Source organism: Pelodiscus sinensis, chromosome 26 (genome assembly GCF_049634645.1).
Source record: "Pelodiscus sinensis isolate JC-2024 chromosome 26, ASM4963464v1, whole genome shotgun sequence".
Taxonomy (NCBI): Eukaryota; Metazoa; Chordata; order Testudines; family Trionychidae; genus Pelodiscus; species Pelodiscus sinensis.
In genome coordinates, this window is record NC_134736.1 from 4,640,336 (window position 1) to 4,653,354 (window position 13,019).

The 13,019-nt window shown below is 53.8% G+C and overlaps 1 protein-coding gene across 4 annotated transcripts in view; it reads right to left on the reverse strand.

Annotated features, from left to right (window-relative positions):
- The window catches only part of GRIK4 (glutamate ionotropic receptor kainate type subunit 4), a 365,968-nt gene extending 353,265 nt beyond the window's left edge, over positions 1–12,703 (reverse strand). For all 4 annotated transcript variants that reach the window (XR_012897765.1, XR_012897766.1, XM_075909747.1 and 1 more), the window contains exon 1: positions 12,581–12,703. The gene's annotated coding sequence lies outside the window, so the exon portion shown is untranslated. The remainder of the gene's footprint in view (positions 1–12,580) is intronic.
- Between the last annotated feature and the right edge of the window lie 316 nt (positions 12,704–13,019).

Sequence of the window (13,019 nt, forward strand, 5' to 3'; positions counted from 1 at the left end):
GAGCCGGTAAATAAACCGACGAGAGCGACCTGTCAGAAGCGATCCGGGGACCACTTTGTGAAACACGGCTTTCGAGGACTCGCTTGCTGTTAATTCCTGTGCCTGGGAATTTCACCAGCATCCACATGCAAAATTGTCATCGCCCTTCCCCTCCTCACTTCGCTTTCCTCTTCAATCGTTCGTTCCTTGCACAACTTCAGCCCTACGGTCTCCTGTGCGGCCTTTTACTGTACAGGCTGAACCTCTCTAGTCCAGCACTTTCTGGTCCGGCAACATCCATGGTCCGGCATGATGTTAGTTAGCCAGATGTCCGCTTATCATGGCAGTCAGCAAGTTTCACACTGTCCCATAAAATTTATTTCCAGCCACCAGTCCTGGCTCTCAGTGTCCTGAGCTGTTATTTAGCTCTAATTTACCCCTCAATGTCTTCTCAGAGCCCAGTGAGCAGTGGAGGGTTGGTGATGCTGCTAGACAATAGTGACCTCCTGTGGTCCAGCAAATTCTCTGGTTCAGCATGGGTCAGGTCCCGAGGGTGCCGGATTAAAGAGGTTGAACCTGCATCTCCCAACTTTGGTATTATTCTCCTCCATGTCATTAGATACCTAGGACCAGATCTTCTGATGGTTTCAACTGACTTAGCTGCGCTGATGCGGTCACAGTGGACACCACCTGGATCGGGTCCCTACTCTCGTACCTTTCTTCACCATTGGCATCTCACCCCCAGCATTGCCCTTGCTTTCCGGTCCAGGGTCTTCAGGCACTACGAGAATGCCTTGTTCCAGGCCTGAGAATCTGGCCTACTTGAGGCAGAGTGACAGGTCCATAAGGCAGGTCATGGCTCCTACGTTCTCTAGATTTTAGCTCTATCACTGGCTGGCTTCCCTTGGGCAAGTCACTTCCCCCCTCTGTGCTCCCAATTCACTGTGAGTAAAAAAAAAATGGGGAGAAAACCCCTCACCCTCTTTTGTACATTACTTTGACAGGGGAGCAGGACAAGTACTGCAGGGATGCTCCATTTTCTTCACTCACACTCGGCCGCTGTCTAGTTGCCTGTGTTGGTTCCATAACTCTGAGATAGACAAAGCTTCAGTACCTGCCAGCTCTTTGGGCTACCCGTGGGATGCCGAACATGGGTCCGTCCTAGTGTTCTCTGGAAGCTGAGTGCTGGATGGGCACCCAGGAGAGATTCAAATGCCGCCCAGCTACAGGGGAGCCAATAGGATTGCTTGGCCCCTGGTCCATGTGTGTGTGTGGGGGGAGGGGTGGCTCTGCACCCCCAGAAGGAAGGCCTTGGGATACATTAGTATCACTGGATCCCAGGGTAATTGTCCCCATTGATGGGCCTGCCCAGCTGATTAGCATAGCTCTGGCAGCATGTGTTTCTCCTGGTGGTGCACATCTGCACATGCACATAACAAAATTTATTCCACACATGGATGGAAAATGTAGTGGGAACATTGGTCTGTCTCTCCATTTCCCCCCCCCCCCCATCAGCCTCTAGACAACCAATTTCCTTCACATTTTCAAACCTGCCCTTCTGCTGTCTCTAAGGGAGTCACAATCACATTAAACATAGTCTTGCCATGGTCATGGTCATGCTCACCAACAGAGCTGCCACATCCACATTCTTGTCTATTACAGGAAGGTAAATCAACAGTTACCAGAGGTACCAAATCACACTATTCCAGCTGTTTATTAATACCATAAATTAATTATTATTATTAAACCAACTGTTTATTAATACCATAAATTATTCCTCCAATCCAGGTCCAACATACTAGACAGTGCATTAAATATCGGGGTCATTAAAACTGCTCGTTTGGTTCCATCATATCTTGCAACTTCCTTCAGCTCTGTTAACTGAGTTCTTTATTACTGTTTGGAACTGGTTCCCTATGCTGCACTCCTACAGTCCTATTAATATTTCCACTCACGGGGATTTATAACCAAATAAATTGGACTTTGTGGCCTCCTCTGCATTGGAATAACCAAGTGATAGTATCTGGAGTCTGTGTTCTGTATACAGAAAACGCCCGTTCTGAGAACCGACTTTCCCATTCCCTTCGGCAAGGAATCATGACTATTCCCCCGATTCCTATCCATCCTCTGTGGCGAGGTGATACTACTTATGTTGCTCTCTTCTGCCTTAAACAAGAATTTCAGTTGCTTCCCCACCTGAAGGTCTGTGAGAGCACAGAGCGCGGAACATGTGGGTTGCCTGAGAAGTCTCCAGCAGGGAACAGGGCACACTTCTGAACAGGCGAATGCAGGGGCATATGACTTTCTATCTAGCGGCTTACAAAGCAGAGGTCTGATTTTTACAAAGGCTTGGCGCTCACAATGTCCCTTCTAATCTTTTCCATCCATGCGCAGAATATTTAAATGTGCACAAATGTGCACCACAGTAGAAACAAAAATCTAGATATGAGCACTCTGGTAATCAGCGGGGTGGCATTTGAATGCTTGTACAAGTGCCCAACATACAGGGAACGCTGCTCACAACTCCAGCTAAGATCTCTTGGCACTGGAAAAGGTTCAGACAAGGGCAACAAAAATGAGGAGGGGTTTGGAACAGGTCCCATATGAAAAGAGATTAAAAAGACTGGGACTTTTCATCTTAGAAAAGAGGAGACTAAGGGGGGGATATGATAGAGGTCTATAAAATCATGAGTGGTGTGGAAAAAGTGAATAAGGAAAAGATATTTACTTGTTCCCACAATATAAGAACTAGGCAGCAGGTTGAAAACAAACAAAAGCCATTTTTCTTCACTCAGTGTGCAACCTGTGGAACTCCTTGCCAGAGGATATGGTGAATGCTAGGACTTTAACAGGGTTCAAAAAAGAGCTAGATAGATTCATGGAGGTGAGGTCGATCAATGGCTATTAGCCAGGATGGGTAGGAATGGTGTCCCTAGCCTCTGCTTCTCTGGAGGTGGGTGACAGGGGAGGGACCATGTGAGAATTACCGGTTGTGTTCTCTCCCACTGGGCATACAGGATACGGGGCTGGATGAACCATTGGTCTGACCCAGTCTGGCCATTCTTATGTTCAATGAAAGGGGAAGGTGCTCAGCCCCTCTTTAGACTCAGCCCTTTGACTTTCAGGACTTTGCTTCCCTATCAAGCCAGGATGCACCATCACCAACAGCATCCCCTCCACACACACAACCCAGTGCTCACTCTCGCGTTTGTGGGATCCAACCGCCAAAGGCAGCTGCTCTCTTGCGGTTCTTTGGCCGCGAGTAGATGCAAAGAGAGGCCAGGATGCTGGGAAAACGAGCTGAGAAGAGCTGTCATGCAGTCTAAGGCACAAGGGGCTAGGACTTGAGAGGCCCCAGATCGTTGAGTGACCTCGTTCTCTCGGTCTGCGGCAGTTCCCCGTCTGTAAGATGGGGACCACCCCACGCGCTTGCCCCTGGTCTGTTTCATGTCAGGGGACTGTTAGCCCCTTACTAAAACTCTGTGGGAGCTTTTGGTTTGCCAGCTCCCAGTGTCAAAAGGGGAAGGGTCCATGAGAAATCAGGGTCCTGAGACAATGGAAAGCAGCCAACACTCCAGCTCGGCCTGATTGACAGGTTGGACAGGCCAGTGAGGAAAGAGAGAGGCCAGGCCCCGTCCTCCCTGTGAGCTGGGATTTTTCTGGGTCTCTCTGAGCAAGGAGAGAGCTGAGAGTCAGCTAAGAGGAGCAAGCTGTGTGGATAGGCAGTCCTGCAGCAACAAAGCCAGGCGCACACAGCCCAAGGAGTGCAAGCTGTGCTGAGGGGCAGTCCTGCAGCGACAGAGCCAGGCACACACAGCCCAAGGAGTGCAAGCTGTGCTGAGGGGCAGTCCTGCAGCGACAGAGCCAGGCACACACAGCCCAAGGAGTGCAAGCTGTGCTGAGGGGCAGTCCTGCAGCGACAGAGCCAGGCACACACAGCCCAAGGAGTGCAAGCTGTGCAGAGGGGCAGTCCTGCAGCGACAGAGCCAGGCACACACAGCCCAAGGAGTGCAAGCTGTGCTGAGGGGCAGTCCTGCAGCGACAGAGCCAGGCACACACAGCCTAAGGAGTGCAAGCTGTGCTGAGGGGCAGTCCTGCAGCAACAGAGCCAGGCACACACAGCCCAAGGAGTGCAAGCTGTGCTGAGGGGCAGTCCTGCAGCAACAGAGCCAGACACACACAGCCCAAGGAGTGCAAGCTGTGCTGAGGGGCAGTCCTGCAGCGACAGAGCCAGGCACACACAGCCCAAGGAGCGCAGACCCTGTGTTGAGCAGCAGACGGGCAGTGATCAGAGAGCCAAAGGGGACAGAGAAACAATACAAGGAGCTGGAGACGGGCAATGCAGCACAGCCTGCTGCTGGGTGTGGTGAGCAGCTGGGACCAGCAAAGTGTGGGGGGAGGCTCTGGGCAGGGAGATATCACCAGCCAAGAGGCCTGCTGGGAGAGGGGTCCTGCCACCTAGAGCCTGAGGCCGTGTGGTCACTGCCAGAGCAAGCGTGTCCAACCTGCAGCCCCCCTGCAGCACAGCCAGGAACTATAAGGGACCTATAAGGAACAGACTGTGAACTGTCCCTACACTCTGCAGATGGCTGTTCTGATGTCCCCATGGTACAGAGCAGGGCTGTGAGTTCTCATTTAACCACTCTCAGTTTTTTCTTATTCTTTTCTCTTTAATCAGTTGATGTTTAAGAAATTGTATTTGCTTTGAACTTTATGAAATGATCACTGGGCCAAGAAAGCCTGCAGTGTGCCGAGAGCACCCCGGAGTGGGGACGCCCTAGCCCCTGCCCCAAGTGACTACAAGGTCGGGGATTAAGCCCCAGGAAACCTGGGACCAGTTTTGTCGGGGTTTTGAGGACTCTGCTACTCAGGAGAGTGGAGGGGGAGCCCTCAGGACCAGGGAGGCTGTGGGGTAAAGGAAGTGGGAGCGGGGACTCAGATCCTTTCACTGGTCCATTTCACCAGGGTGGTGTAGAACTCAGGAAAGTTCCCCACAATAGCGGGGGCAGGGACCATCTTACTCCATCAACGTTCAAAACTCTCACCATGGAGGCTACTGCATCACTAATGAGTAATAACAACAAACCAAGAAGTCCATTATATAGACCTGAGACGATTAACATCACTGCTTCTATCCCTCCCATACCCTACTCCTAAACACAAAATGACACTCCTCAACGCAGAATGACACTCCCTTTCCGTGGGGGAAGCAGACTGAAAACAGAGGGGGAACACGGCCCCTCTGAACTGGAAAGAGAAACCCACTTCCACTCCGCCTTGCATGTAGCCCCCTCCTCCCTTCTCCCCCACCTTCTCTGCTTTCAAATCCCTCCTCAGAAGCCACCCCCTTTCACTAAGGCAGGCCTGGGTGAAAGACGGTCTGCAGGCCGGATCTGGCTTGCCAAGCTACTGGATCCAGCCCGCAGACGCAGCGGGAAGCCCCAGGCACTCAGAAAAGTGGCTACCGGGCTGTTTCTCTTTCACCACTGTGAGCGCAGAGGGAAGCAGGGAAGGTTTCAGGTGCTGTCCCCACGCCCAACATAATCCCATTGGCCACTTTCTGGCCAGAAACGGCCAATGGCAGCTGCCTATTTGAATAACAGGCAGCACGCAAAGCACCATGGCCCCTCCCCTCAGGCTCGTAGTTATTCACACATGCACGTGGCCCTACAGTCCATGCAGGGCAGGGCAGGCAGGGAAGTTGCCTGAGAAATGCGCTGGGCTGCTGGCCGTAGTCGCCCAGGTAAGTCTCATGGCCAGAGCCTGCCTCTGGCACCCCGGCCTCTCCTTTCCCCAACCTTCTGCCCCTCCTCTCTTGCCCCCTAACCCAAACCCTCTGCCCCCTTCCTGCACCAATACTCCCTCTCTGATCCAGCACCCAATCCCCTGCCCCTGCTCTAGGTCACAAGCCAAACTCCTGGACTCCAGGTCACAACTCCTTCCTGTCCTAGGTCACAACCCTGCACCCCAGGTCACAACGGTATCCTTCACTCAAGCACCCCCCCCCCACACCCCTCTCCCTCCTGCACCCCAGTCCCTTATCCCAAGCTCTCTTCTGCACCCAGCCTCCCTCCCAGACCCTGCACCTCCTCCATTAAGATCATGGACCACTTTTCAAAATCTTCGAGAGGCCCCCCATCAAAAATTATTGCCCACCCCTACATGAAAGTCAATGCAGGGGGGACTGGTTAATGGTCCTCGGTGCCTTACAGGATTGGGCTCCATTTAATCCTCTCACCTACTTAATTACATGCTCTTTTTTTAATTAACTGTTTGCCTTTCCATTGGCTTCCCCTAAATTTTAACCAGCCTATTTTATTGATTTCTTATCCTCGTAAATTCTCCTCTTTATTTCAGTCCTTAATGTTGATTCTAAATGTGTATTTACTCCTCTTCCCTACTTTCTCACCTCTGTCACTTTCAGCTCCTTCTCTTTCTACTCCTGGGTATTTTCTCTCCTTTCTTCACTAACAGGAAGATCCGTCCTCAAACCAGACAAATCTCTTTCCACTCCCCAAGGAGCCAATGTTCACTCCGCGTTCCTGACCCAAACTTCCAACTTTCCATCAAGCTCTAGTGGTGGTTCTGAAAGGCTTTATCAAGACTGCAGACTTCCTTCGGAAAAAGCTTTTCTGGAAGAGATCTCCTGGAAAAAACTTCTTCCAAAAGAGAGCGTCCACACTGCCAAAGCACATTGAAAAAGCGATGTGCTTTTTCGAAATATAGCGTCCACATTCATGGGACGCTCTCTCGCATTTAAGTTCTGATTGCTGTGGATGGAGTGGCCACCAGGGCAGCTGTGCTTTCTACTGGAAGCCTCTTCTTTTGGGAAAAAAAACCCTCCTTCCCATCCACGCATTCCTTTTTCCGAAAGTGCTCTTTCGGAAAACACGTTCTTCCTCGTAGAAAGAGGTTTACCGCTGTTGGGAAGAACCCTGTGTTCTTTTGATTTTCTTTCAAAAGAACGCAATTGCAGCGTGGACGTAAGTGACGTTTTTCCGAAAAAAAACTCTGCAGTGTGGACGCACCCAAAGGGTGGTCCGTGGACAACGGTCTTACAGGTGGGTCATAGGCTCAGGGCTCAGCCCATTTCCCCCAGTGTGGGGAGCCCGTGCAGGTGTCCCAGCCCCACATGCCCCCCTTGCGAGGTTGGATTCCTGCTGCAGGAAGCGGGGAGCCCCAAACCTCGCAGGTTGAATCCAGCTCACAACCCCTTTTTGCGCAATGCCGCTACGCTGATTATTTTCAGGAATAGCGGCATTGCGCAAGAGGGTTTTTCTTGCGCAAGAAGGGGCCGTGCAGACAGCTCCTTCTGGCGCAAGAGCCTCTTCCGCAAAAATGGCGGCTCATTAGATATGCAAATGAGGCTCGGCGATAGTCCACACTGAGCCTCGGTTGCATATTTCTTGCGCAAGAAGCCGCGAGTGTAGACATCGCCTTTGAGCATCACTGCGGTAGAGGAACTGGTTCCCCCGTGACCGTTCACAAAGCAGCCCCCCTCCCCTCCGCCCAAGTAGGCACTGATCAGCAACTGGGCTGACGCATCCCTTGTGGTACAGAAGGGACACTGGGCTATGGTGGACATAGCCGGGGGCTCCTGCACACAGCACAGGGCTGTGGTTCTGCCTCATTCTCTGCCTCCCTCCTGTCAACGGACGGGATTTCCCCTGATCCTGGCTGATTCTTAACTCAATGGCTCACCTACTGCGCCGTGACAGGGCTAAGTAATCGGCGCGCATATGGGACTGGGCAGATGGAATTTCTTGACACACTTTAGTAGACAGATAACAAAGCAGCATTGTGTACAGCTGCCTGGATCTTCCTTTGATGAGCTCTCCAAAGACCAATTCCCTTAAATCTTCCGCCCCCCGCTTACCAATTACCAAATGGTTTGGGGCTTCTGGGTATTCAGGCTTACGTGGCTCTGACCGACATCTTCCGCTCTGGTTTTCTTGACACAGATAATGATCAGCAAGAAACATCCTGTCAACAGGAAGGTGAGACGTGTTCCTAGGCACTGGAGCGCCGGCACTCAGATCCCCCGCAACGTAGCAAGACTTCAGCGTAAAGATGTTAAGGACTAGTCGAGCAGTCCAGTGGTGTGCAACCTTTTTTCATTTGCGACCCCCACAGGCGCTATCGAATTTGGTTAAGCGGAAAAAAAAAAGGAAATGGCCCCTTTAATTGTCGGGCCGGTCTTCTGCCACTCCCCGCAGCCCCGCTGCGTGTACATCTGACGCCGAGCCAGGAAGCCAGGAAAAGCGGCTGGTCAGATCCAAGCGCTGTGGCCCCCCCCAGGAAAGCAGCTGCGATCCACAGGCTGCACCGCTGCACTAGTCAACTATCCGATAAGCAAAAGCTGACCCCAGGCTCCGTGGCTTTGAAATGCACAAGGGCCCCCACTGGGCACTCTTGTACATTTCAAAGCAGGCACCCGCATGCATCCCGGAGTCAGCAGTACTTCCCAGTGGCCCCGGGCCGCACCTGGAGTTCCACATTCCTCCTCTGAAATGTACAAGAGTCCCCAGTGTGGCTCTTGTACATTTCAAAGGAGGAATGCGGAAGTGCCTATCAACTAATCGGGTAGACCAGCATGTCCCAAAGTGTGGTCTGCAGCCCAGTACCGGCCCTTAGAAAAAAAATACCAGTCCCTAGAAAAATTATCGATCCTATTAATTTGTGTGACAGGGTAGCAGCACCCCACACTGCTGAGTGCGGTAGCACGGCCCTCTTGGGAGAGAGCCCGTCACCGCGACATCTCTGCCGGGCATGCTCCTGGGCTGCGGGGCTAAATCCGGCTGGCGCTAGGACCCAGGAAGAAGGCCAGGTGCTGTGCGCACCGACGCAGAATGCCCGGTGCCGGATGCAGCCGGGGGAGCCAGTGCCAGCCGATAAAGCATCCAGGATTGGGGCTGGGGGGCGGGGGAGGAGGGCGGAACAACCTGCCGGACAGGTAATGAATATGCAATTATGCAAATAAACGTTACCAGTCTTCCAAAAGCTTGTGAATGGGTTTACTGGTCCCCAGTATCAAAAAGATTGGGAACCACTGGGGTAGACGATGGAAATTCTATTGACTTCTCGACGAGTCAATTAACTGCAATTTAACACCCTGACTTCAGCGGCCTGCTGTCTGAGTGAAAGGAAACTTTGCTGGACAGCTCCCCTGCTCATCTAGAAACGTTTCTCTCCTTTCTGGTCCCCGAGCGAGGAGCTGGAATTGGCAGCATTCATCTGCTCTCAGCCTGGCTCATTATTTTGAAAATGTCCAACCTATTGTGGCACCTGCCTCTGAAATCGGAAGGGGCAGGGCGGCTCTGTATTGGGACGCAGCACGCAAAGGGTCAACAGGCTACATTTTCAACCACCTCTCTCCAAGGATTTCACGCAATTCGTTTTGCGCAGCTGAAGGGTTCCAAATGGACAACCTACACCCACTTTATCTCCAGAACGGAGGCACTGACAGTACAATTTTCCTCTATGCCATCGCTAACTTTAGTATTTCAGGCTCCATGGTCCATTCATCCACTGCTTTCTTCCAGGGGTACTAATTTATGTCCGGTCTGGTGATGTAAAAGCCTATCCACCAGGAAATAGACTCTGACTAACAATTCTTTTCACACACACCACCAAGCCGCGCTTTTACAGTTCTCAGACATTATTAATCTGGACTGGATTGGAACGAGAGACGCGAAGGGGAACGGGTCAGTCTCTCTTTCCCTCTCTCGGCTGTCAGCCCGTTCCCCGAACATACAACAGTTAAACTAACATGTGTTATGTTCAAACTGTCTCACGTCAAGAAAGCATTTCAAGTATGCTGCCTTGGCCCTGCAGGGGACGAGCTGTAGAGTCAACTAACAAAGCACTTTTCTATTCTGCTGTGAAACGTAGCGAAAGAAAAGGCCCAGCACAAAAATACCAAGTCTTGTTAACAGCAGCCTCCTACCTCCACGACCGTACACATGTGCCTTAGTGGCTCAGGGAACTGGCTCCTGCTAGTGGTTTGAAAAGGAGGATCGTGCAGTACGCTGTGGGTATCGGGCGCACCAATTCCTGCTGGAAGTAAGAACAGACGGCTCTGCCCTCCTAGCTGTCTATGGCCGGGTGGAGGCACTAGGTCCCAGCTCTGAAGCATTTGGAAGAGAACAGAGACTGTCCTGTTACTACAGTAAGGCATAGGCCAGGGAGGTGGGGAATCATGTTTGGGTCAGAGGCCACTGAGCCACCGAAAAAAATCAGTCGGGGGCCGCACACAAGTGAGCAGCAAAAAACAAACCCTCCCGGATGTGGCCCCCAACTGAGAAGAAGAAAGATGCTGCTTGCATTCCCCTTGCACACCAGAGCCGGGGGGGGGGGGGCAGCCTAGTAGATTTTGTGGGGCAGGGAGGGGCTGGAGCACACAAGTCGGGTGCTGGATCCAGGGAAGTCGGGGGCTGCACCTGGTCCCTGGGCCTTGGATTCCCCACCCCCGGAAGAGGCACCTAGTAACTACTTCCTGCTGGAGGCTAGAAGGGGCAAATTCTAGCCTGGATGCTTCTGCTGCAGGACCTGGGCATCGGCTCTGGATGGAGGAAGGAGAGGGAGAGAGATTGTCCTGGATGCTCCTGTGACAAGCCCTGGGCATTGTACACTGCCTCCTGCTAGAGGCCTGGAGGCAAAGCACAGCCCCTGTGCGCCCAGCAGATAGCTCCTCAACAGGAAATGAGCAAAGTACTGAAAATTAAACAAGCCCAGCCTGAGTAATGTGTGCATATTAGATTAACTCTCCCGAGGGTCGCGACCTTGAGGAATGAATCCTGCCAGTTTGGGGAAATAATAAACCTGATTAATGATGAGCAATGCGCAGCATCTACAGCAAACATCCCTCCCTCTCCCTCCGCCCAAAAGCCTGCCCATTCAGTCGCAGGGTTTGCTTGAGCGGATGCGTTTCTGTAGTGGCAGAAGATAGCTGGGCCCAGGGAGGGCTTTGGAATCCAATTCTCCCTCCCACCTTGCAAAGCGACACTGGTTACAAGCAAGGGTCTGCACAAGGATGCCACCTGCATTTCCAGGTAACCTACACACACAGAGCACCAGCAGTCCCAGATACAAATCATATCAGGACAGATTCACCCCTGGTGTCACTCCATTGAATTCAGTGGAGTGGCATTAGGGATTATTTTGACCGTCTCTTCTCAACCAAAAGACACTGAGAAAATAGCCATCTAAAGGTATTTACGAAAGTGCCAGTGACTGCAATCTCCGCTCACTCCAGTGGCCTCTTCCAACTCTCTGGCAAGCATCCATTTCTGCCAGCTCTGCTCCTGTGCTGGGTGAAGCTACCTCCCCCAGCCTACGACACCAGGGAAGTCACGTCCTGGTAACCCACTGGAACGGGGCTCTGCGTTTTATTCCTGCTGGCCTCGGGTTTGGGTTCTGCCCAAGGCGAGGGTACAGAGCTCCGTTATTTACAGCTCTCGACCTGCTAAAGTATCGTGGCCACAAATAATCTGCCGCAGGGGCTAGCGGGAGAGTTCTTTGCAAGCCCTAACGCAGGAGATAACGGGTCACAACAACGCAGCTGGGAAGCCGTAACGCAACGGGACGGTTCTGTAGGTTACGTTTTTTTGAAACAGTTTAGAACTGTGAACTCAGCGCAAGTCCAGAGTCCTCCAGGGGCCGGGACTCCCCCACCTCCAAGGAAACCTTTTCAGAGACCCTCCTGGGGAGGCAGTATCAGGAAGTGCCCTAGGGCTCAGGTTGGCCAGGGAGACAGACATAGAGAAACAGATGCCATTTGAAAGACTCTTTGTAAGTAACCATGACTTTCTCAGCTACCTCCTGAAGCATCATGACTTTATAGCCAGTCATACCACCCCTCCATCCATCTCTCCCCCACCCATGCCTCCCTGGTATTCCTCCCTCCAGCCCCCCCCCCCCCCACATCTTCTCCTTTAAAACTCCCTCCCATCCCCCCCCCCAGCCTTCTCTCACCTATTTCTCTCTCCCTCGCCCCCCATAGCATCCTACCAACCCTGCTTCTCCCCCCTTCGCATCACTTCCCAAGGGCTTACCTTGCACCGGGTCTATTTTTATCAACAGGTAATTTTTAAAACATTTTTTTTAATTATCCTGATGAAAGCTCAGCTGGAAACCTGAGTCATTTCAAGCGCTCCGCAGACCCAGCCAGGGCACTGCCAGCGCCTGCAGCCGCTTCCAAAGAGGCTCACACCACTAGCCCCTGCTGCCCCCAGCACCCACCCTCCTCTCCCGGCTCACCCAGGGACCCCGGAGTCGCTTCTTCATTTCTTAGCCCCCCCACACACACACCGCTCCCCCGCAAGTAGATGCTGGGGCTTACTCCTTCTCCCCCAGCTACCCCCCCCCCCCCAGCCATTGGGCCCCGGCGGGGGAGGGGGCGCTGACACCCAGGGCAAAAGGGGGCCGGTGCAGGGGGTGGGGAGCAAGGGGAGGCGGCAGGCGAGCGGCACAGGACGGGAGCGGGGCCCGGGCAGGGCGCACGGAGGCAGAGCTCGGGGAGGGACCGGGGGGAGAAGCTCTGTCCCCCGCAAGCGGCTGCGGGAGCCCCCGAGCCCGGGGCGGCGGGGCGGCCGGTCCCTACCTGCGCGGCTCCCCGGGGCTCCGGGCGGCGCAGCGGGCGGGAGCCGGGGCTTTTCCCGCAGATCCGGCAGCGCTCTCACGCCGATCCGGCAGCGGCGGCAGCCGGGAGACCGTGTCCGGCAGCACCGGGGAGGAGCGGAGGGAACAGGGGGGGCCCCCGGTGGAGACCTGGGGAACTGCACGGGGCTGGGGGGTGCAGTGCCAGGGGAGGGGAGAGCGGGATGGGGGGTGTAGGGCCAGGGGAGGGGAGAGCGGGCTGGGGGGTGCAGGGCCAGGGGAGGGGAGAGCGGGCTGGGGGGTGCAGGGCCAGGGGAGGGGAGAGCGGGCTGGGGGGGTGCAGGGGGGGGGTTAGTGCCGGGGGAGGGGGCCAGTGTCCGGGGAGTGCAGTGCGGGGGGGGGGTGCAGAGCCGGGAGGAGGGGTCAGGGGGCAGTACTGGGGA